The 25,066-nt window shown below is 43.3% G+C and overlaps 1 protein-coding gene across 2 annotated transcripts in view; it reads right to left on the reverse strand.

The window, feature by feature from the left end:
- The window catches only part of RNF19A (ring finger protein 19A, RBR E3 ubiquitin protein ligase), a 45,962-nt gene extending 44,768 nt beyond the window's left edge, over nucleotides 1–1,194 (reverse strand). Inside the window, exon 1 of one of the 2 annotated variants that reach the window (XM_028533622.2) lies at nucleotides 908–1,194. The gene's annotated coding sequence lies outside the window, so the exon portion shown is untranslated. Of the gene's footprint in view, nucleotides 1–292; nucleotides 411–907 lie in introns of those variants that run through there. The other variant, XM_036031308.1, reaches the window with a different exon arrangement.
- Nucleotides 1,195–25,066: the final 23,872 nt, after the last annotated feature.

Here is a 25,066-nt window from a genome sequence, read left to right on the forward strand (position 1 = left end):
ACCTTCAAGAGCCAATGGGGAAAAAAAAATTAAGACCTCTCTTTCTCCCATATATAGCCTTAACCACTCTCTCCCCTCCTTTATTTACTGCCCTTGTCGCGGGGTTAATGAACCCTAAACTATTTTTCTTCCCATTAATGGAAACGGGAAAAGAGCAATAGCAGAAGGGAACTCAGATACTAGGAAAACTGTAAAAATAGTGCCATTACTTGTGAGGTGAAGGCTGGGAACTCCCAGAAGGTTTGGCATGAGGGAGACAATCCTGGAAGACCCCTGTTAACAGATACTTTACCCCAAGGCTACACCATTTTTCATAGGTAGAACATCTGCTTTTGAAGGGGACGACAGTCTTCTTGCGTGAACCTTCCCCACTGCATGCCTCCCTTCCCCTAGGGCTCCCCGCAGCAGGGATTGCGGGGCGCTGGCCCCGGACAGATTTTGCAGCCAGGCCCGGAAATCGGTCCCGTTAGAGCCGATTTCACCCATCAGGAATGCGCTCCGCCCCACCGCCTCCCCGCGGCGGCCGCCCTCGGTGTGGCCCGCTTCGGGGCCGGGGGAGTGCTGAGGGGAGTGCTGCCTCAGCCCGTCACAACCCTGCCGGGCCAGCCGCCGTCTCCCCAGGCTGCCAGGACAGCGCTCGAAGCGGTTCCACGCTCCGTCCCAGCTGCACGGCCACCCGAGGCCGGAGGACAGGGAACCAGACGGAGGCCAGAACACCAGGGGCCAGCGCCGGCTCGAGCCCCGCGCTGAGCACGAGAGGGGGCGCCTTTCCCGTGGGATTTCCGAATCCATTTCCGTCCCGGGGAGGGGCACGAAGGCAGTGGCGGGCCAGAGCGCCACGGATCGGAAACGGGAGCCGCCCCTGCCTCCCGCTCCGAGAGCAACCTCCTCTCCAGCCCTCCCGTACCTTCAACTCCTAGGAGAGGCGGCGGGCACAAGGCTTCGTGCGAGCAGGCCCATCTTGTAGTGGCGGCAGCAAAAGCCCAAGTACGGAGGAGGGTCCTTCACACCCGCCGAGGCGCCTCTCAGCTGGGGCGGGGGAAACAGAGAGGAGAGATCCCGACCGCTGCTTTCCCGAACTCCTCCGCAGTTCTGTCTTGACGGCTGTTCCCGGGAACCAACGCTTCAACTGCCATTCTCCCCCTCCCTCAGCCCCCGCTGTCTCCGCCTCCTCCCCCTCCCACTCCTTCCTCCGCCCCCGCCCGGCGCCGCCCCGCCCCGGCGCGCCGCCCACGTGCTGTACGTCATGGCGTCACGCCCACCGGGCTGTCGCTGGCTGCTTTGGGACGCAGGCTTTAGATCGCGTACTTTCACCCCCTCACGTGTGCAGAAGTGTCCTGCCTGCGACCTGGGTACAGCGGAGTGCAGCCCCCGTAGGGCAGGCGACTGCCCTTCCTGCCCCAGCAGCTCGCAGGACTTCACCTCAAGCTAGCCGGGATATGGGGGCAGGTGTTTCCTCCAAGGACGCGTGGGGCGGCCCCTGAGGCGAAATAAGGTGTTAGACTTGGGGACCCTGGCCTTTTGCATTTCTCACGGCATTACGTATTCATTCCTCTGTTCTGTGGTTTACCTGCTAGAGTGGCCGCTCCAGAGAGAGCGGGGCTGGGATGTTGCAGCAAGTTTCTGCAGCTCTCCGCTAGGAAATATTGTTCCCCGGCAGTGGCGGCGCCCCCACGCCCTCGCTCTTTTAGTTTTAATAGACCTCAGTCTTCCGCGGGGGCTGCTAGGAGCAGCACTTAGCCACAATTTAACACCCTCTGTGAGGTTTCGGAGGCTATTTTCCACTTACTTCTTCCCCCTGATTTCACCAAGTCGTTTAAGTATTGAGAATTCTTATTTCAGTTCGTATTGATACGTTCGGAATTAGTTTAGCTTTATCTGTTCCATCCCCTCGTATTCTTTCAAGTCGATTCATACACGTTTGAATTTTTTAGCCTACACATGACTTGGTGTCAATTCTTATTTGAATAAACTTTCAGTCCAGACCTAGTCTATTGCCTCCTAGTTTATTTCTCTTCAAGATTTAAAGTTACTCTTCCTTGGCATACTGAGACATGGAGTATGATAGATACTGGACAGAATGTCTATTTGCCATCTGTTACCTAACTAAATATATCACCCTTTCAATCCTTGTTTTAGTGTGCCTATTTTAAATTAGAAACAAACCAAGGAGCCATGGTCTTTCAGATGGTACTTGGTATCTTTGGTAACCCAGTAAATGTTTACCAGTTAGAAAACTAAACAAGTAGGCAGTTTAGGTCTCAGTATCTTAATCTCAAAGGAAATAATGAAAGACATGTTTATTTTCATATATTAGAAATGGTTAAGGTGTTATACATTCCTTTAAATGCTACCTGAAGGCTGCCAGCAATTTAATCAAAGGGATACTTTAAGCCTACAGGTAGTACAAGAATAGTAAGTTAAGTGGATTTATGGAAGAGTACCCATACATAACATAACCCTTCTTGAAAATATATCAGTGTGTTGAACAACAGTTGAGAACAGAAGGGATATTGGCTTGGAAGAGGGTTCTGAGACAAGAGGCTACACTGGGTCTGTGTGGTCTGACACACTGTACAATTGTCATTTTTCCAGAGCTGCCCTTTCCTCTTCTTGAGAACTAGAGGGATTTCCTACTCTTCACTAAGGCAACACAAATTGATTAAGAAACAAATCTGTTGGGCTTCTGGCCAAGATGGAGGCATAGGTAGATACGCTGTGCCTCCTCACTCATCCAAAAGAAGGACAACAACGAATTGGAAAACAAATAAGCAACCAACCAAAACCGCCAGAAAATCAAACTACATGGAAGTCCAACAACCAAGGAGTTAAGGAAGAAACATTCATCCAGACTGGTAGTAGGGGTAGAGAGGACTCATGCTAAGGCAGTGGCTGGCAGACTGGGTGGTCCCACATTTGCCGGCTGATAAACTGGGAGGAACAGCTGGGGAGCGAGCCAGACCATGCCACCCAGGGTTCTAGCACCAGGAGATAAAGCCTCAAAACCTCTGACTGAAAAAACCCACTGTAGGGTTTGCAGTGGCGGGAGAAATTCCCAGCTTCATAGGAGTGTTCAATGGAGAGACCCAAAGGGTCCTAGAATGTACACAAACCCACCCATCTGGGAATCAGCACCCCAAGGACCCAATTTGGTTGTGGGTAGCAAAGGAAGTGACAAAGCCAGTGGAGAGCTGAACAAATGGCATTGTTCCGTCTCAGACCCTTCCCCAACATATGGCATCCCAAGAGCAGCCAAGTGGGTTGATCCACCCTGGCGAATATCTAAGGCTCCACCCATTATTACCTAATAGGCACACCGAGACAAAATAAATGGCTAAAATAAAAGAATAGATCAAAGCTCCAGGAAAAAAATACAACTAAGTGATGAAGAGATAGCCAACCTATCAGATGCACAGCTCAAAACACTGGTAATCAAGATGCTCACAGAAATGGTTGAGTATGGTCACAAAATAGAGGAAGAAAAAAAAGCTATGCAAAGTGAAATAAAGGAAAGTGCACAGGGAACCAACAGTGAAGGGAAGGAAAGTGGGACTCAATGGTTTGGAGCAGAAGGAAGACATAAACATTCAACCAGAACAGAATGAAGAAACAAGAATTCAAAAAAATGCAGAGTCTTAGGAACCTCCAGGACAACTTTAAATGTTCCAACATCATAATCATAGAGGTGCCAGAAGGAGAAGAGGCAGAGCAAGGAATTGAAAACTTATTTGAAAAAATAATGAAGGGAAGAAAAGGGGGAGGGTTTGCAGGAACAAGTACAAAGGACACATGGACAATAACAAGGGGGGGTGGAAACAGGAGGGAGGTGGGGAGGGCTGTGGGGATGGGTTGGGATGGGGTAAAAGGCAGAAAACTGTACTTGAACATCAACTTTAAAAAATGTCAAAAAAAAAAATACATGAAGGAGAACTTCCCTAATCTGCTGAAGGAAACAGACTTCCAGGAAGTCCAGGAAGCTCAGAGAGTCCCAAAGAAGTTGGACCTGAGGAAGCATACACCAAGGCACATCATAATTACATTACCCAAGATTAAAGATAAGGAGAGAATCGTAAAAGCAGCAAGAGAAAAGGGGACAGTTACCTACAAAGGAGTGACCATGAGACTATCAGCTGATTTCCTAAAAGAAACCTTGTAGGCCAGAAGGGGCTGGAAAGAAGTATTCCAAGTCATGAAAGTCAGGGACCTACATCCAAGATTGCTTTATCCAGCAAAGCTTTCATTTAGAATCAAAGAACAGATAAAGTGCTTCTCAGATAAGGCCAAGTTATAGGAGTTCACCATCACCAAGCCCTTATTATATGAAATGTTAAAGGAACTTACCTAAGAAGAAGATGATCAAAACTATGAACAGTAAAATGACAACACACTCACAACTATCAACAACAACACCTAAAAAAAGAAAAACAAACTAACAACCAACTATAACAGGAACAGAACCACAGAAATGGAGATCACATGCAGGGTTATCAGTGGGGAGTGGGAGGGAAGAGAATGCGGGGGGGGGAGGTACAGAAAAAGAAAAGCATAAATGGTAGGTACAAAATAGGGGGAGGTTAATAATAGTATAGGAAACATAGAAGCCAAAGAACGTATATGTATGAGCCATGAACATGAGCTAAGGGGTGGGGGTACAGAGTGGTGGGGTATAAAGGTGGGGGGAATGGGACAACTGTAATAGCATAATCAATAAAATATATTTTAAAAAATAAAAAATTTTAAAAAGAAACAAATCTGTCGAACATTGCCACTCGAATCCCCAAAGGCACTTCAAAGTTAGTATGTCCAAGACAATTTATCGTTTTCTCAAAACTTGCCAACTTGCCTCTCTCATTCACCCAGGCTCAAGCCAGAAATCTAGGATCCTTCCCAGGAACCTTCCTTTTGGTCACTTACAATTTATAATTAACCATCAAGTCCTACTTACACATCCTAAACATCCCTGCACTCACACCCCTATATCTGTCTTCTGCATTTTGGTTTCAACTTTGGCTGCATGTTAGAACCCCTCATGGAGCTTATAAAAGTCCTGATGCTCAAGCTACATCCACCAATTAAATCAGAATCTCTGATGATGGTGCTCAAGCATGGATGTTTTTAAGAATCACTCCCCATGTGGTTCCAATGCAGAGCCAAGGTTAAAACCACTGCTGGAGCCTCACCATTTCTCACCGGATTACTGCAAAAGCATAATAATCAGCCCCAGGTGCCTTAATTTTTGGTGGTCTTCTTCCTTCTTTTTCTATTCTCTCCTAATTCACTCAACATTAATTTAATAAATATTTGAGTACCTAATCTGTTGGAGAGAAAGGTTTGCTATTATAGGCGCTGGGAATGCAGCACTGAAAAAGACAGCCCTTGTTTCTGCTCTTATGGAGCTTACATGGTGGAGAGAGGCTATGGTTGGGGGAGGCAGAAGAAACAACAAAGAAAAGGAAATATATTTCCATAGTAACATATAGAAATCAGGGAGGCTGTTATGTTAGTTGGGTGTCTTAAACTGAGGTTCATTCCTCTGACATTTGAACTGGGTTCCACAAGACAAGAAAGGAAAACAAGAGGTGGGGAAGGCAGAGGGAACAGTAGGTGCAAAGGTCCTAGCAAGGCAGAGTTGCCAAGTTTGGGCAGCTAGAGGCTGAAGTATCATGAGTAAAGAGGGGATACAAATGACATGGAGTTACAGAGGTAGAGGTAGTCATATTATTTAAAACATTTTAAGGTCATGATAAGCAGAATTCTAAATGGTTGGTACAGTGTGTGATGAGGCAACAGATTTTTAAGTGGAGTGAAACCTGACGTGTCTTTGAAAAGCATCACTCTGATTGCTTTGTGGATCAGATTATGGGAGAGCAAGAGTGGAAGCAGGGAGGCCAGTTAAGAGGCTACTGCAAGAATCCAGGAAAGAAATCATAGTTCCTTGGCCTAAGGTGGAGATGGAAGTGGATGGTTTCATTATTAATTCTAGAGGCAGGCTCCGTAAGACTGCATAGAATGGAGTGAAAGTGGGGAACGAGAGAGAGAACAATAGGGTTACAATAAAAGCTACTCTTCATTGAGTACATGCTACATGACAAGCACTGTTCTAAGTGCTTTACAAGTATTACGCTGTTTAATTTTCATTAGTGTGCCAAAAGAGAGGTGCTATTATTACCTCTTTAACAAATTAAGCTGAAGCTCCAGAAGTTAAGTAATTTGCTGAAGTTATGTAGTTGGTATGTGGCAGAGTGGGGATTCGGACCACGTAGGCAGACTGGCTCCGGCACTCATGCTCTTCCCCCACCCCTTCCCAGACCCCTCCACTGGCATCGCAAAGTGGACATTTCTTCCGCCACACTAAGCTATATGTGGTATCATACATCCTCTCTCCTTTCTTCCATTCTCTCTTCCTCCCCCTCCTTCTTTTCTCACTCTGTCTCACACACACACCCAACTTTCTGTTTATGCTGTCCACACTGCCTAGAGTACCCTCTTCCCTCTCCTCTGCCTGGCTCAATTTATTAACCTCTGCTTGTCCTTCCCACTCTTAAGCTAGGTTAAGCCCATCCCTGGCTCCACAGCGATCCTGTGCTTACCTATGTAATTTGCTGTGTAAAGCACTTCACTGTTATTTGTAGGTCTCTCCCACTGAACTTTGAAGGTGGGTAACTTAATGCCAAGGAAAGAGGAAGGAAGCAGCAAACAAGCCTAACCATGCCCACACGGCATGCCTTCCCTGGACACTGGGAGACACAAATATGGCAAAGCAGTGTCCCTGCCCACAAGAAGCTCATAAATTTGGCAAAGGAACAAAACATAGAAAGTCATTTTAACACAAGGGCCCAAAGTCTGATAGATACATGTTACAGGAGCACTGGACAGGACATTGGAGGCAAAAAGCTTTGCCTGAGGGTTGTTTCACTGAAAAAGAAAAGTGCAACCAGGAGGAGCTTCGGGGCTTCTTTCCCACCATCATTTAATGTGTTTGGGGGAGGCAGTCTTGGGTCCTCATTTAGGAAGACTTGGGAGATTCTCAGTTGGCACTGCTGATTCAGTGGAATGTGCTACTTCCCAGCTGCTCACACTTACCTGTCATGTGAATAAATTTACTGATTTCCTAGTTGGTTTATTTCCCTTCTGACAGGGCCATAGAAATTTCTTCTTATACAGTTCCCTTATTTTTCTCATCTATAAGCTTGCAGAGCTTAGGTTCCAACTGTGGGACCTTGGGAAAAGGACAGAACTCTATGACCCACAATATCGGGCCCAGTGTGTAAAGCTCTGAAGACTGTGGCCAGCACCACCTCAGGGCTGCCACAGGCACAGACCATGCACGGTGCCCTGTGGATGTGCTCCACAATGAAATATGCCCACCATGAGAGGGGGTAAAAACAGTACCAACCGCATTGGGGTCATTCTCAGGACTAAAGGGATAAGTGCAGGTACCGCAGTTCGGCTTGGCATTCAGTACATCACCGATAAACTTCAGCTACTATTACTAGATGAAGGAAAGCTCGCTAGAGTGGGAGTTATTCCAGGTAAGATGTTTTAAATGGGCTCATCTATGTCCCTTTTTGGGTGGTTCTCTTAATTGTGAGGTCCATATAGGGAATCCAGAGAGGAGAGGCCTTTTCTCTTTCAAAGCGAGAACCAGGGTCCCTCAATGGAGAAACCCTTCAGGTGGCTAAAGGCTGAGCTTCTCTGATCATCCACCTATTCCACCTACTCCATCCCTCACACCCCACTTTCCACAGGAGAACTGGTACTATATCCTCCCCAAAGCTGGCCCGATATACTCTTTCCTGTGGGAAGGTTAGATTCCCTTTTAGGGCTATTTAATCAGGTAGTATTTCTCAAAGTGTAGGCTAGAACCATTGTTACCAGAACCACCTGGACTGCTTGTCAAACTAGTTTCCTGGGATCCATCTCAGACTAACAGAATTATTATCTGTGGGCCTGGGGTCCTGGAATCTAGTTTTTAACAAGCTCCCCAGGTAATATGTATCATATGTTTGAGAATTACAACTTAAGTGCTTTAGCCATAATGATAATATCACAACTTTAAGCAGCTTTCTCCCATTGGGAAGTAGATCTCTCATTGGGCCTTTCAGAATGTAGGGTGTCTGTTTCTTCTTCATGGAATCCATCCAATTACATACGACCTGTTTCATCCCCATTCCTTTTCATTATCCAGAAGCAATATCTCCTTTAACCTTTTATTGATGGAGACTGGATCCTCAGGCCACCATTACCCATTGATTACTCTGGTCTTTCTTGATTACCTTCCCTGTTTGACTGACTCATGAGCAAGCCTATTCCATGCTGGTGACCTAGGCCAGAACCCCCCCGAGTTCCCTATAACTACAGCTGGGTAGATTCCATGTTGGAAGGACAGGTTTGGCTGACTAGGTACACAGGGGTGGGCTACACTGGGTGCAGGATATCAGTGGAAGATGAGCAAGAACTCAGAGTGACTATATGGCCCAATTTGCTCAGGCAGTCCTAGGTTATACCTAGCTTATACCAGTACCCCCTTTCACTCTCAAAGGGTCCTGGGTTAGACATTATGGGCATTCTGGTAATGAACTCCACGTCAAGACCAACAGTTGCAATGCCGTAGCCCTGGACTGTGCCTAGACCACCCCTCCCAATCCCCCGCCATGGCTCCTTCCTCTCCTCACATTTTCTTAATGAATTCACTTTTGTATAATACTTTGGGCCTTCATTAAGGGATTTGTAAGAAAGTGCCATGAAATGTGTGGCTATACTACTCTCTCTGACAATGTCTGGAAAATATTTTTCCTTTGGTTCTGTAACTCACATAGTTTTCTCCCTTGTTTATCATCTCTTTTGTTGTTGTCTTCTGGATATCCAAGTGCAGAACTAACAGTGTGTCCCTTGGCTGTGAGAAAGCTTAAAGCCATATACGTGTCTTTCTGGCCTGTGTATGAGGTCAAACAGGATGCAATTTATATACTTATCTCACTCCTGACTTAAATCTTGTTTCCACTCCTTCACTAACTTCAGATTTAATTTTTCTGGTGCTATATTATATGTATCTGTAACCCATCTGTTATCCTTTTTGAAACAAGGCAGGTATAAAAAAAGTGTATGAACAGATGCCCACAAACTAACTGATTGCTAGTTATATAACTGGGAGGGATTATTTTTAAATGTACACAAAGAATTATTTCCTCACTTACAAAACATAGTTTTAACAAGTGAATAGTACTTAAATGATGCTGGATTTAGCTTTCTATGTTATTATCTAGAAAGTAGAAAGATTCCAAACAAAAGCCAGCAAGAGGTTAGTTAATTTTCAAACTGAAGTGTTTTTATGTATGATCTAGAACCTTACACCAAATAATGTAACAACGTACACTTACTGTTGAAACCACATAGCCTACTTAGCAGCGTGCAGGACTGTTCACTTTCACATGAAATCTCGTGCTGTTGGAGGTAAAAAAAGGGAGAGGAAGGGGGATCAGGAAATCAGATTTGGGAGGTACAGTCCAGATAGTGATGGTGACCCATGAGCAGAAGTCTTTGGTAGGAAGTGTATAAAACAGTCTCTAGACAACTGTCTTCCTGATGCCTTGATGATATCGTAAAAGTCCTGGGGGCCTATACCCTATGGCTTGCAGCTAACATAAAACCACATGAAGAAATTCACCTTAGTGAAATCACTGAGGAATACATTTTACAACTAGTTTATTTTGGAGGTTGCACTGACTTTATAAGACTCAAAGCTAGACAGTCTATGGATAGTATGCTAAGTTATTTTATAAGTGAATTAAGCATATAATTAAATCTGCTTCAAAAACTTTAAAACTGCAGAGATCATTTCTAATAGTGATTTCTGCCCCTTTTCAGCATGATTATACCTATTTGTTAAGATGGAAGTATTTTTTAAAATACAAAAACTTTCAGAGAATAAAATAACAAATCTGTACAACTCATGAAAGAACAAATGTTAACATGTTCTCATATTTGTATTATTTTTTTAAGGCAAAAGAAATGAGACCCACAGGACTGAAGCCTGCTTTGCTTTATTGCATTCCACAAATATTGTGTTTTATTAACATTGAGGCAAGGCCCTCTACCAGCAAAAAGATTGTGGTTCACTGAAGACTCAAATGATAGTGTTTTTAGCAATAAAGTATTTTTAATTAAGGTACGTACTTTTTTTAGACATAGTGCTGTTGCACACTTTAATAGACTATAGCAGTGATTCTCAAAATTTACATCTCATGGCACTCATAAACTAATTACTAAAATTCTGCAGCACACCAAAAATATATTTTTTTGCCAGTAATTATCTACCCTTTTTTCTCCAAAGTGACTTTAAAAAATCAGGTGCCTAACAACAAAAAAAAAACAGGTGCCTATAGTGATATGTAAGAATTTCTGGCACCCCCCTGGCTGGCGTAGCTCAGTGGATTGAGCGCGGGCTGGGAACCAAAGTGTCCCAGGTTCGATTCCCAGCCAGGGTACATTCCTGGGTTGCAGGCCATAACCCCCAGCAACCGCACATTGATGTTTCTCTCTCTCTCTCTCTCTCTCTCTCTCTCTCCATCCCTCCCTCCCTCCCTTCCCTCTCTAAAAATAAATAAATAAAATATTAAAAAAAAAAAAAGAATTTCTGGTACCAAGAATTAACAGACACAACCTAATTATGCGATGTGACCAATAAGAAGCAACTTTATTATATGACCTATATATGTACACTGCAAGACAGGACACTTGCACCAAATGGTGATTGTTGTGTTGGCTATCATCATTTTTTTTAAATTTGACAATATAAGGGAAAGGAGGTCAGTGCCCCTGACTAATAGTCAGGTATTGCATGTTTTAAAAATTCTTGTACACACTGGTTGAAAATCGCTATAGTATAGTATAGTATAGTATAGTACTGTATAGTATACTATAAACATAACTTTCATATGCACAGGGAAACTAAAAAATCCGTGACTTGTTTTATTGCACTAGTCGCTTTACTGTGGTGGTCTGGAATCCAAACTTGCGGTATCTCCAAGGTCTGCCTGTGCAGGGAGAGGACTGCTCATAGAGCAGGGTCCCATTGCACCTGTTTCCTCATCTTACAATGAGGATGAGAGAAATACATCCTTCATGGGGTTTCTGTAAGAATTAAATAAAATAATAAATGGACCTGGCTGGCGTAGCTCAGTGGATTGAGCGCGGGCTGGGAACCAAAGTGTCCCAGGTTCGATTCCCAGCCAGGGTACATTCCTGGGTTGCAGGCCATAACCCCCAGCAACCGCACATTGATGTTTCTCTCTCTCTCTCTCTCTCTCTCTCTCTCTCTCTCTCTCTCTCTCTCCCTCTCCCTCTCTCTCTCTCTCTCTCTCTCTCTCCCTCTCCCTCCTCCCTCCCTCCCTCCCTTCCCTCTCTAAAAATAAATAAATAAAATCTTTAAAAAAATAATAAATGGAAAGTATTTAGTGGAGTGCTTGGCACCTAGTAATAGCTCAGTAAATTTTGGCTATTATCAATAGTGTTATTTTAAGATGAGTGGATATTGATTTCACTGGCTTGGTTGAAGACAATGTATCATAGAACAATAGGATTTTAAAGAAAGAAAATTATTCTTCCCTGTACTATAATTTTTGGAAGTTTTATTTTTATGTTTTTCTTTTCCTTTCCTTTCAGAGTGAATTTAGCATTTTTGGAAGAATCTCAGCACTGAAACAGTAAGAAGATACAAACATTTAAGCAAGGACAGAATGGGGAGAGGCGACTTAGTACGAACTAACTCCTGTTGTCTAAGTGGACAGCCTGTTTTTGTAGGATGGCACCTTCATCCTTTTCTTTTCTGCCAGCCCTTTTGTTCAGTGGAATCATCACTTTCGCTCTGTGTATGCCAGCTAGGAAACTCATCAGCAATGACCAAAAACAAGTCTATTTCTAGTATGGTTCTAATTTTTAAAATCTCATCTACTGTTGCCAGGGGAATCCCTTTAGTAATGTGTTAAGAGATGACATATTTAAACAGTATGTCTTAGCAAATGTGGTCCGAATCCAAATTGGCTAACCGAAAGTCCACATGATCTCCCATCCCAGTACTAACCAGGCCTGACCCTGCTTAGCTTCTGAGATCAGAGGAGATAGGGTGTGTTCAGGGTGGTATGGCCGTAGACCATGTGATCTAAAAAGATGGGTGGGAGATGACAAGTAGTACCTTGAGTGCATCAAATAATATTTAGGGCTGGGAGGAGAATCCAGGACCCTTGGTTAACTTGTTGAAATTCACATTTGGGAGCTTTCAAAGCATGGAGCTAAAACGACTGTGCCAAGCCAACATTCCTACTAACGATCGAAGAGAATAAGATTTTAAAATAGCTGGATGACCAAGCAAGGGAGAAAAATATCTGAAGTCTCAGGGCCAGAGATCTGTATTTAATTTCAAATAGTTTCTTAGGGGTTTCCTATCCTGTGATAAAAGCAAAACTTTTCAACACTGTATCTCAAGGACATGAAGGGACAACTGAACAATTACTATGGTGCTGCGATCTTGAGATGGCTTTGTTTGAATAAAAATTTCCACACCCTAAAGTTGTGCGATCATTTATTCTTCACCAAGAAGAGGAGGGTGCCAATCCAGATTTTGTACAGTGTTGGTTCTTTACATCCTTGGGCTCTTTAATGTTGTCTTCTTTGTGTGTCACTGTTAAGCAGAAGAGGAATAATTTAGGAGCAAGCCTGTGGGGATTTAGAAATAATACTTGAGACCTTCTATTGTCAGAAGTACAAATCTGCAACAATCAAATTCAAAAGCTTGGATGACTAGAGTCGATCAGTCACAAAGAAGTATTTCTTTTGTTTCTATCTTAACAATTTACTGAGGTATAAACCCAATAGGAAAAGGAGTGTAGAACTTCTGTTTTCCTTTAACATGAACAATGGATTCTCTTGAAATGTTACGTTTTGAAGACTTGGGAAATCTGGAAGAGAGTGGGAGTTCCTTTCATTCTCTTCTTCCCTCAATCCCCACTCCCACCTCATTCCCACCTAATAATGAGTCACTATTTTCCTCTTCATTAGGCTTCTAATGTACCTTTGCATTAATTTTTCACAAGTGAAAAATTTCCAACCTGGAAAACCTAAATATATGTGTATATGTATTTGAAAAATAAATGTCATAAAAAACCCAAATGAAGAGATTCATATAGTAACACAATTCAACAAGACGTGATAAGAAAATTCATTCAAAAGATTTATCTTTTAAAGAGAATATCCTAGAAGTGAAAATACATTTGATACTGAAAGCAAAGGGCTTAAAAGGCTGAAGGGTCTTAGCAGAGGGTTTGACTTTTGGTTCTTCCAAAGAGGCAAATACAGTGTTTCTGAATTTTGATTTCCTATATGGTACCCATTCCATTGTCCCTCCCTGTGACCTGGCTGGTCCTCTGGTTTCAGTCATGGTCAAACCCTGTCATCTCCAGGCCCCTTTCGTTCAAAAACTGACCTCTGGGCAAGATGCCCACCCCCAGGAATTCGGTTCTAGCTCTCTGCCTTTGGCAGCTCCAGTTCTCCAGCTTATTCCCTGGGTTCTCAAGCCCTTTATTTGCTAGATTTGGCCCCATCCCATAGCCTAAAAGACAGAATACAACTCAACTGACAGTTACTGTTGTTAACCCTAATATTTCAGAAAACATCTGGGGATGTTTATGATGGAATGTGCATTTGTATTATTATATACATATATCCAAATATTTCTATACATTATATACATATAAAAATCTGAATAGCTCATAATTGAAATAGACATAATAGATGTCAATCATGTCTTTAATTTCCTTCCTTCTCCCTTCCTGTGTTTTTAATTCATCTAATTAACAAACCAGGCTAGATGAGAAAACAAATCAGACATAGTCCATGACTATCCATGTCTGAATAGTCACAGAATTCAGAGTGAAACTTTGAGTTGGATGTTTGGCCTATTACAAAGCTATATGCTACACTGGCACTTTAAAGAGGCTCTTTCCCTAAAGCCTTCAAAAGTGCATGTTATCTGATGATGTTGAAAGTCTTTTGCTGCTCTCAGTCTGTCTCCACCCTTGACCGCATTTCCAGCCTGGCCTCCATTGCCCTCACATGCATTCTAGACTCTCTTACCCCTTTACTGTTCTACTCTCTTCGTCATGTCAGTTCCCATCTGTTTGCTTTTCTGTTCTTGCTTCTGAATGTCAGAATGCAAGAACAGAACTTTTAATGCATACCACCTAACCTCAAATTAGTAACCCATTATTCCTTTCTTGTTTACTACTAACATGACTATCCCCAGCATTTCCCACTCTTCTAAGTCCCTATACCCACACTCATGACATTTGTCTAACAAATACAATGGAGAATCAACAATGTGCCATGCACTGTACTGGGTGGTATGTATTACAGTAGGGACAAAACAGATCCAGTCTCTGCCCTAATAGATTTACAGTCTAATGAGGGGAGCAGAAGTAGTTCCTCGCCCTTCCTCCTTTACTGGAAAACCTGGGTCTTTGGGGAAGCATCAACCCTTTCACCCACCCTTTCCACATGTCATCTCTCTCCATCTCTTCAAGTCCCTCTACCTTTCCTCCAAACTCAGGGGGAAGAGCCAATATTATTTCCTTTCTCATGAGCTCTTGAATTTATTCTCTTCTTTCCTCTTCCAAGACCTCGCTCCTTATGGTTCTCAGTATTTTTTATTCTGAAAAAAACTGATATTTATCTTAGACCCTTTAAACAGTCTGTATTAAATACAAAACTGTATTTTGACTTTCTCTGATGAAAGAAATGCTGAGTACATTTGCTAATATCTTCAAATTCAGAATTGGCAGTTTCTTTGAATGTTATCTTATTTTTTTCCTTTTGAAATCTTTGTTCTGTCCCAAAATAATCATTACATAAGCCAGTGGATTGACATTCTTGGATTTGATCTAAACATTCTGATGAACAGTTCCTCAGCAGATATGAGGTCTGTCCGGAAAAAGTCCAGTCATTGTTAATGTAACGAGAATGGTTTGTGTGACATCCATGTAATCTGACAGCCAAGGAGAGTGGACTGGGATGTGCATGCATGCACAAGGACATCTTCATTGTACTAATCAGCGGGGTCAGTAGATGCCATTGAGTGAGTATAACTACTATGTGGCTATCACATTCAGAATGACTGAGCAATGAATCTGCATCAAATTTTGCGTTAAGCTTGAACATTCCTCCATGGAAACTCTTCAGATGATTCAGAAGGCTGCAGCTATGAGAAACTGGTGACTGGCAGCTGCATCACGATAATGTGCCTGCTCATGCATCATGTCTTGTGCAGAGTTTCTCTTTCTTTGGTGAGACATCAAATCACCCAGGTGACTCAGCCCCCCTACAGCCCAGAATTGGCACCTTGAGACTTCTGGCTTTTCCCAAAACTAAAATCACCTTTGAAAGGAAAGAGATTTTAGACTGTTGATGAGATTCATGAAAATATGACAGGGCAGCGGATGGCAATTGGGAGAACTGTGTGAGGTCCCAAGGTGCCTACTTTGAATGGGACTGAGTGTCATTGTCCTATGTAAAATATTTCTTGTATCTTCTCCAATAAATGCCTCTATTTTTCATATTACATGGCTCAGTACCTTCTGGACAGACTTTGTATGTCAGAATGACTTTTTAAAACATGATTTTGTTTGGATTACCTTCCAGATACTTTCTTGTTATTTTGCTATGAAAAAGTCCCACACATCTGGGCTTGGGTTTTTAATCTTAAACTGGCTAACAAATACAGAGAAACATTATTTTCATTTTCTGATCTACTAACTTTGAATTGGTGAGGAAGAATGTTTCAGTGTGAAAGAATTCTCATAAAATTTCCTGTTAGATTGATTTTGTAATTACTTCTCATACACCATTGCACCAAGTCATGAAAACCTCTGCCCTCTAAGTGATGTTACTGCTGAACAGGAACTAGGCCCAAGTGGGTCTGCCTTGAGCCAGCCCGTAGTGTGTGGGTTCTTGATACTGTGCAGGAAAGGTTTCACAGTACGAGTCCAAGTGAGTTTGAGAGCACTTTAATTAAAGCTGGGGGTGCTGGAACAAGGGCCTAGGATAGAAGAAGCAACAAGAGAGAGCCAAGGCGGCTCTGCTTTGGCTCTCCAGAAATGCTATAGGAAAGACATGAGGCTATGTAAGGCTGCTTTGGTTCACTGAGAAATAAAAGTCACAGTGACAGAAGAGAGCCGAGGCGGGGCTGCTGGCAGCTCACTGGAAAGTCAGAGAAAAGGGGACCTTGGAGACAGGGCAAGGGGGTTAGCCTGGAACATGCTTTCTGCCCATTGCTCCCCTGGTTGCAAGTCTTTTGGGACCCTTAGAGTTTAGGAGATGCTCACCCATGGAGGAAGAAGAGGGGGATGGTAAAGGCACGGGCAGGCTCCTGAGAGAGAGAGTGCACGCTGGGTCCTTTGTCTTGAGGGGTTGAAATCCTGAAAGTTTGGGGAAGGTCTTAGGGGAGGACCTTAACAGAATGTTAATTAGCTTTATGCTGATGTGCCAAAATGAGACTTTTCCCCTTAATTTCATCTGTTCTTGGGTGTGATTGGCATAAATGACACCAACTGGATTTCTGCTAGGGTGGTTTAAACTATTCGCACTCTGGTTGGGGAAGAGAAGAGTAAACCAAACCATTTACCCTTAAGTGTCCTTGGTTAGGGAAGATAGGGTTTTGTGATTTACCAGATGGCTGCAAACTGCTGTCCGTCTCAGTCTCCCTCTTCTACTGCTCTTGGCTCACTGGCCTGTCTCAGTGTCATCCACTATTTTATTGTGGCCATAGCCCGGAAATCCTCAGTGTATGGCCCCTCAATTCCTGTGTCTTCTTTTTCAGAAAGAGGGTATTAGAAATTTCCCCTTAGGAAAACATCTGATCCCTCTTCATAAAATAATGTAAAAGGGCCTCACCCAAAACAACTTTGGAAAGGTGATGAGAGTGTCACTGATGGTTTTGCTTCACTGTTGCTCTTCCAGCCAGCTTCTCTTCTTCAGGGATACAGAATATGTGAGCAAGAAGCACAAATATATCACTTCTTTATCACTGTTGACACAATCTGACAATGAGCTATTATAGAGGGTTGTGGGAAAACTGAGGAATAAATCCTGGCAAACACATAGGCCCTTCAAATGTTTGAGGTATGAGTCCTACACTGTAGTGACAATCTGAGACTTCCATCCCTCCTTAAAGGCAAGGGCCTTGCCGGCATGCATTATAGAAGACGGGATGAAAGGGCAGTGGGTATCTACCCCTGGTACAATGTACCTCCCTTCTTTGAGTTCGGGAAGAGGTCCCACTTTTGACCACATCCTCAGAGGCCCAGCTGCACATTTTCTTTAATTATCATGGCTGGCACTTTCCAAGAGCCTTGAGCACCTGGGAACTCCTGGTGGGGAAGCAGGCTCACGTGGGAAGCAGGATGGGAGGGTGGTGTTGGGGCTGAGAGAGCAATGGAGATGAATTGAAGTAAAAGAAGCAGCCCCTATCAGGGGGGGCTCTGCAGTCAAAATCATCAAGTCCAAAGGATAAAGTGAATTGTACTTTACTTTGGAGTGTGCCTGCATGAAAAGGGTTTTGTCTAAGGAACCTGGAGTGATGTATGGGAGAAGACTCCTAGGTATTTGTTTCTTAAGATAGTAAGTGGGTATGCAAATCTTGGATCAGAGAGGTTCTTAGAAATTCTGGAAGCAGATGTATGGCCCCATGAAAAGGGTCTTCTATGAACCAGATGAGGGGGTCATAAAAGAATCAGGACCACCCCCACCCCACATGACATGGTTAAAGTACAGAAGGTTTCAGTTCCAGTAAGAATGTTGGGGGTAGGGCATCTAGGAATCTGGGACTTAGGTGACAGGCTCACAGACCACTGGGCTACGCAGTGCTGGTTAGTTAGGGCTCTGACTGCAGGACTCTGCTCTAAAGCACAGGCCGGATGAGACTGATTCCAAATCCTGCTGGAGCTGTCCTGGCTACTCACCTTTCATTGGCCATGGGAGAGGGGTGGAAAGGCTTGCTGGCACCAAGTGTCCACTCATCCAGAAGGATTGACAGAAAACTAAAGTGGGGGCAAAGGTTGGCAGTGACTGACCTGAAACCACAGGTGAAAGCTCATCACCTCACACACACACACACACACACACACACACACACAGCTATGGGCTTGAAAGGCTGACCAAGGCATTAGCAAGGAATGGAAGCCAGATTATTCAGGAATCAGGCCCATGCATAAACTGAAAGACTAGTGGGGTTAAGGGAATGCCAGAGTGCCCCCTTCTTTTGCAGCAGGGTCTACAGGCCTTATACACCCTGGTTACGAAGGGTCACATTTTGGCAGGACCAGTAACAGGGTGGGTCTAAAAGAAACAACAAGAGATTTAGAAGAAAAAATAAGAAAGCTCCATTCTCTTGGCTTAAAAAAAAAAAAAAACCCACCACTAACAAAAAAAAAATCAAAAGCCACTTTCATAATAACAAAAGGCCTGACTTGGCAACCATTCAAGAGAAAAATGACCTGGAGATTTTGCTGCTAACAAACTCTAAATGAGTGTGAGTTGTGATATATTGTTGAAAAAAAGAAAAAGCCAATGAAATCTTCAATTGCATTAGTATAGTGTACAGATAAAGGGAGGCAAAACAGAAGTTGGTCCCACTGAACTCAGCAGTGGTCAGGCCTCATCTGGAGGCTCATACTTAAGCCCCTGTTAAAGAGAGACACATACAAACAAGCATGAATCCGGAGAAAAATGATTAGGCTATAGAAAAATTGGGAAACCATGTCACCTCGTATGTAGTCAAAAGTACTTGCTGGTCTGGCCGAAATAGAAAATACTGGGGCAGGAATGACGTGTCTTCCAATACCTAAAGGATCGCCCAATGGAGCAGTAGCCTTGAGATTTGTTCATCTGGAGGGCAAGCTGAGAGCTAGATTTCAGCTCAGTGGAAAGCACACATTTTAAAGCATCAAATCCGTATGACAATAAAGTTAAATACTGTCCAGAATCATGAAGTATCCATACAGAATACATTCAAGGGGGTTTTTAATGGTCCTGTTAAAGGAACCTAATTGGTGTGTGTGTCGAGAGGGAAGGGAGCTTGCACAAGAGAAGGGGGTTGGAGTTGGGGAGCTGGGTTAGAAGTCCCCCCAAAGATTGTCCCAGCCCCATGGGAGTCCTTAGTTATCCTCAGCCACACGTGTTTCCCCCCAAGCACCATCCCCTCCTGTTTCTTCCAGGGTTTTGCCCCCACAATCTCCGCCGCCTTCTCTAGCATCTTAACTTTTCCGTCCTCCAAAATTCTTCCAAGTTTTTATTTCAAAAAAAGAAACAATGTTCTTTTGGTCTTTTGTTTTTGCTTAGAGTGGACTTTTTACCTGTTTAGCATCATTGTGTTCAGAAACAGCATTCTGACTCCTTTGGGGGACTACCCCTCCCTTTACGGGTGATCGTGTGACCCATGCCTAGCCTACCAGTATTTTGAACAGTGATTATTTCAGGGACAGTCATGTGACCCAAATTGTACAATAAGAATCAGTTCTGAAATTTTTAGTGGAACTATGAGGAGCTGCTGGGGCCACCTATTTGTTCATCATAAAGCTGGTGTTGCTAGAAGCCAGCATGTGGAAAGATTTTGTAAGAGACTGAAGCCAGCACAAAAAAATTGTGTGTAGGGGTGGAGAAGGAGAAAGACTATCCTGATGATATGGTTGAATGTCTGGACTTTCCAGTTATACAAGCCAGCACATTCCCTGTTTGGTTTAGATCTCTGTCTCCCGAAGCCAAAGTAGTCTGAACGACAGGTTTGCGCTTTCAGCTTTTCTCCAACTTCCTTCTTTCTTCTTACTCCTCTGCCTGGTGTCCTGGGTGCATAGCACTGGGCCCTGCCCACCTCTCCAGCTTCACCACACGGATGCAGGCACGCTGGGGTGGAAAGGGCAGGCTGGCTCTGAGCCTGTCCTTCTGGAGTCTGACTTTTTTGCAACATTCTTGGAAAGAACCCTCTTTTCACTCCTAAATGCCTTTGTCTCTGAGTCTGCCTCGCACATTGACCTGTCTGTTTCTCTCTGTGGCTCCTCCATTTTTCTGTTCTTTAGATGAGAATCCTGGCAGTCCAAGACGTATTTAAGAAGCACCTCCCATCTGGGCTAGATGCTGGTGGTTTAACAGGAAAGTCAATGTTCGCAGGCTCTACCATCTTGTTCTTACATTGGGGAGGGGAGAGGGTTGGGGGGGCAAGGATGTTAACTGATGCAGTTTGATCTGAATCACAACTCGGAGAGAAGCCAAGCAGATGCCCTTCTGAACCTCGATTTCACACCATGGAGAAAAGCCATCAGCATATCTCAACGCTCACATTTTCCCACTGCAGATGTATGAGACAACATTCAAAGGGAAGAAAAAAAGTGTGAAAACTCTCTTTTTACCTCTCTTGCTCAGTTCTCATACCTTCACCACCCCTCCCCCAGGTAACCATTGTTGTCAGTGTCAACTGTATCAATCCCAAATAAGTTTGTGCGAACACAAGCAAATGTATATATGTCCTCCCCATCCCACCCCTTTCACAAGTGGCAGTCTCTGAGACTTGCTTTTTTACTCAACAATATATCTTAGAGAAATGGTATATCAGTGCCTACCAAGGAACACATTTCTTTATAATGGGTGAATGATATTCAACTGTACAGATGCATCACATATTACTTAAATAACCAAATAAATTGATGTACCTTACATTGTTTCCAATATTATGCTCCTACCACCAAATTTATAATTATCTGCATTATATACTATTGCACACATATTGCAAATTATCTGTAAGATAAATTCCTTACAGTGGAATTGTTGGGTCAAAGGGTATGCCCATTTTCCATATTGATATCAGTTGTCCATTTATCTCCCAAAGTGATCACATAAATTAACAGCCTATGAAAGTGGATGAGTGCCTATTTCCCAACACACTCGTGACAAAGTCTGTTATTGAACATCTGCAAAACTTACATAAAAATGCTATCTCATTTTCATTTCAACATGCATATTTTATTGTGAGGTTGGGTATCTGTTTGTGCTTACAATGCACTGGCATTTCCTTTCCTAGAACTATATGTTCTTGTCTGTTATCCACTTTTCTGTTAGGTTATTGGCCTATTGCTTGGTTTAAGCACTTTATAGTTTATGGAAAGTAACCTCTTTCCTGCCATATGTATTGCTCTTTTTCCCCCTTTGTCTTGTTTATTTTTGCCAAGAACATGACAACTTTGGATCTTTTCTCTTTTTCATCCTTAATATATTGATAAGTCTTAAAATGTGCTCCCTCTTACTATTTCTTTTAAGGAAAAAGAGAACGAACGGACCACTCATAGGAAACACAAGTGACTGACAAGCAAACAAAAAGTGCAACTCCACAAATACAAATATACAAATTAGATTTTGTATTTTACTCCAGCAAATTAGCAAAGAGATTCACAGTGAAACTGCTAATGCTATAATCTGTTGGCAGGAGTGCCAATTAGCCAATCCTTTTGGAAAGCAAATTCTCAGTAAGTAGCAAGAGCTTTAAAATAAAAGAAAGAAATCTTTGTGCAGTAATGACACATCTAGGAACCGATCTTATGGATAAACCCGTCAAGATGGACAAAGTCTAATGCATAGAGAGATACTTCTATTCAACGTTGTTCTAACAGGAGAAAAATTGAAGGCAATTTGAAGGCTGTTGCCCTACAAGCAAATCACAATGCATCATGCCCACTAAGGCCACACAGTACAAAAATTGAGCTTAGAGCCATTAATGACATGGGAAGATCCTCGCACTATTATATTAAAGACATGTTACAAAATTGCTTATTTTGTAATAAGCAATTTTGTAAGAGATTTTGTAAGGCAGTGAGATCACAATTGCATAAAATATATGAAAAACTACAAAGAAATATGTCAAAACAGTGGCTTCTTGGGTTTAGAGAGATTATGCTTGATATTTTTCTTCTTTTTCTTTTCTGCGAGTTCTCAGATTTTGCAATGTGCATGTATTATATAGCCTGATAAAAATCTAAATCAAAATAAGTACTCACAAAAGGAATGTAAACCTATTTCTAAAATTTACTCTGTTTCTTTATCTGTTTCTACTGTGACCACAGAGGCCTTCATATATATAATTTTCTATGTTGGCATTGTTGTAACAATCTACATTACCCAGTCTTTCTTCCTCTGGTCTCCTCCAACTTTCTGTTACATTGCTTGAAAAATTGTGATCATTACTCAAGACCCCACAGCAGCTTCCTGTTTGCTAATATGTGATGTCTACATTTCTCAAGCTAGAACATCAGCCGTTTATCATTTGGCTCCACTCTACTTAAATCATTCAAGTGTTTCCTACCACTGCCCAGGGATGTTCTGCATCCTACCTAGAGTGGATTCGTTAGTACTTGGGCCACCCCATGCCCTTCCTATGACCGAGCTCATTCTGTTCACTGTCCTTGTGACTGCTTTCCTCATTCTCCCTTTGTCCCCAAATCTTATGCATTGTCAGAAGGTTCTATCTCTTCCATGTCAACCTTCAGCTCACCCTTGGCTAGGCTCTCCCAGCACACCCTTTAATCACAGCCGCAACATAATGCTTCCCGGTTCTGCAGCCATTCCTTGTGTGCTAATGTTGCCATCCTAACCATGCTGAAAGCTCTGTGCAGGCAGGCAATGCTAACCATAAGGTTCTTTCCTCTTCCCGCTCAGTTTCTGCACTTTGCTAAGCAGAAGGTAGGGCCTGGCGAACTCCTGTGGAGGCTGCTGTGATGAGCAGCTTCTTGGGCAATGTCTTCTTTTCCCCTTTCTTCTGTTCTTGCCTGGAAACCTGTCTTCTGAGGAGGCCCTGCTCTGTGGCAGAAACAAACTAGAGGAAACCCTGAAACAGAGGGGTTCTCACCCCTGGCTGCACCTTATAAGTATTTGAGGGGCTTTAAAAAGTAGAGTTGTTTGTCCTCTCCCTCCTCCACCCCACCACTGAAGTTTAGAATTGAACCCGCCCAAGGTGGGGCCAGCACCAAAGTGTTTTCTAAAGCTCCCTAGCTGATGCCAGTGGTTTCACTACTAAGTCCCACTCCTTTCAAGCCCCAGCCTTTTTGGCGTGCATACATTCCGGCACTTTTCTGTCTAGTTTCCAGGCAGGAAGTCATCCTAGAATTGGCCAGGGACTCCAAAGAGAGACTGCCTTTAGATAAATCCTTTGGCATCAGCTGTAGCCTTTGTTGCTTTTCAAAGGTGTTTACTTTCAAGTTGACAACTGTCTGCATTGGAGCCTGCTCTGAAGATTGTCATGCATGTGTTGCCTTCCAGTCTAGGCACTAAGATAAGCTAATGGACAGACAGGCCAGCAGTAGGGTTAAAATAAACTCAGGTCCCCCCCCAAACAAAACACTGTCATTGTACAGAATAGCAAGCTGATTACAGCACTTTGTTTTGCATGGAAATGCAATACATTTTACGTGTGACACAGCCAGAACAAAATGATGAAGAAAAGAAAATGCTTATATATAAATCAGGAAGTCTTAACAATCATAAAAACTCTACTAATGTACATGTACGTAGCTCCCTTTTTATATAACACCGGAACTATAGCAGCAATAATAATAATAATGAACAACTTCCAGCACTACCCTGTATCAGGTACTCATTCTGAAGGTTTTATTTGGATTGTTTCATTTAACCTGATGACCCTCCAAGATCTCTGCTACCGCATTTTGTAGATGAGGAAATTGAGGCACTGAATTACTAGAGGATTTACTAGCTGGTAAAGGGGCAGAGCTAGAATTAGAAAGCTTTCATGGCTTCTGTTCTTTTTTAAAAAATATTTTATTTATTTATTTTTAGAAAGAGGGGAAGGAAGGAACAAAGAGAGGGAAACACTGATGTGTGGAAAATACATTGATCAGTTGCCTCGGGTGCACCCCCAGCCGGGGACCTGGCCTGCAACCCAGGCCTGTGCCCTGACCAGGAATCCAAACAGCACTCAGTCCACCAAGACACACCAACCAAGACAGGGCTTCTGTTCTTAACAACTTAGTAAGACTAAGGAAAATGAGTTTTAAAAATCAAAGGTTTCTCAAATATCTGAATACCGATTTAGTACCTTCCGTTATTTCAGCTTTGTAATTTCCAATGGAAATTATTTCGAAGGATAGTATAGACATCACTGCTTCCTTAGAGGTCGCTGGACAGAATTTCACTTTTTCTTAAAGCCTGCATGTTAGCAGCATGGGCATTAACTTGTGGGGGAGAGGGAGGTTGCATGGAGCCCAGTTCTCTCAGACTTTTTAAGGTGTAGAGTTAGGCTACACTTGGGGTTCCCCTTACCCCAGCCCCTTCTAAAGGCAACTGCACTGCTGATAGTTCCCGCTGAAGCATTAGCCCCAAAGCTGGGCTCTGCTCTAGGTGGAACGTGAGGCGTCTCAGCCACAGCTGATGGCGCGGAAAGGACACCTCACCTAAGCAGCCAAGCTCTGGGCTGGCCAGCAGTTGATAACGAGAACCAGCGGGAAAAGTTGAGCCAAAAATGGGCTCTATGATCCAGATTCTCCCTTTGGGGGATTTGAACTGGGAATTACTGGTTAGCAGTGGGAGTTAAAAGTGTGTACGGAGAGTACCCAGGGGGCAGAACACACGGGAGTGAGGAGAAGGCAGATGATGACTATGAGGAGAGGCTGTGTGGTGGAGAGGAGTAGCTGACACCGGCCTCAGTGCGGCAGGCTAGGAAAAGGAGCAGAGGGTGTGGCGGGGTGATGGGCGTGGCAGAGATGCCAAGTTCAGGTCCCCACCCAAAGACTATGGAGTTCTAAACAATGTGAAGGCACCCTGCCGTGAAAAAACCAAACAAACAAAAAAGAAGCCAAAAACAAACAAACAAACAAAAATAAGTCTGCATGTGGAGACAGGTCAAAAGCTGGCAAATTCTCAAGAGAGGATGAGGAAGCCAGTTAGGGGCAGTCAGAGAGGCCCAAAGACAGCGCTCAGTGCAGCCAGGGGAGAGCTGGATCGCGTCAATAAACCATAAATACAC

This window comes from Phyllostomus discolor, chromosome 7, assembly GCF_004126475.2.
Source record: "Phyllostomus discolor isolate MPI-MPIP mPhyDis1 chromosome 7, mPhyDis1.pri.v3, whole genome shotgun sequence".
NCBI classification, from domain to species: Eukaryota; Metazoa; Chordata; class Mammalia; order Chiroptera; family Phyllostomidae; genus Phyllostomus; species Phyllostomus discolor.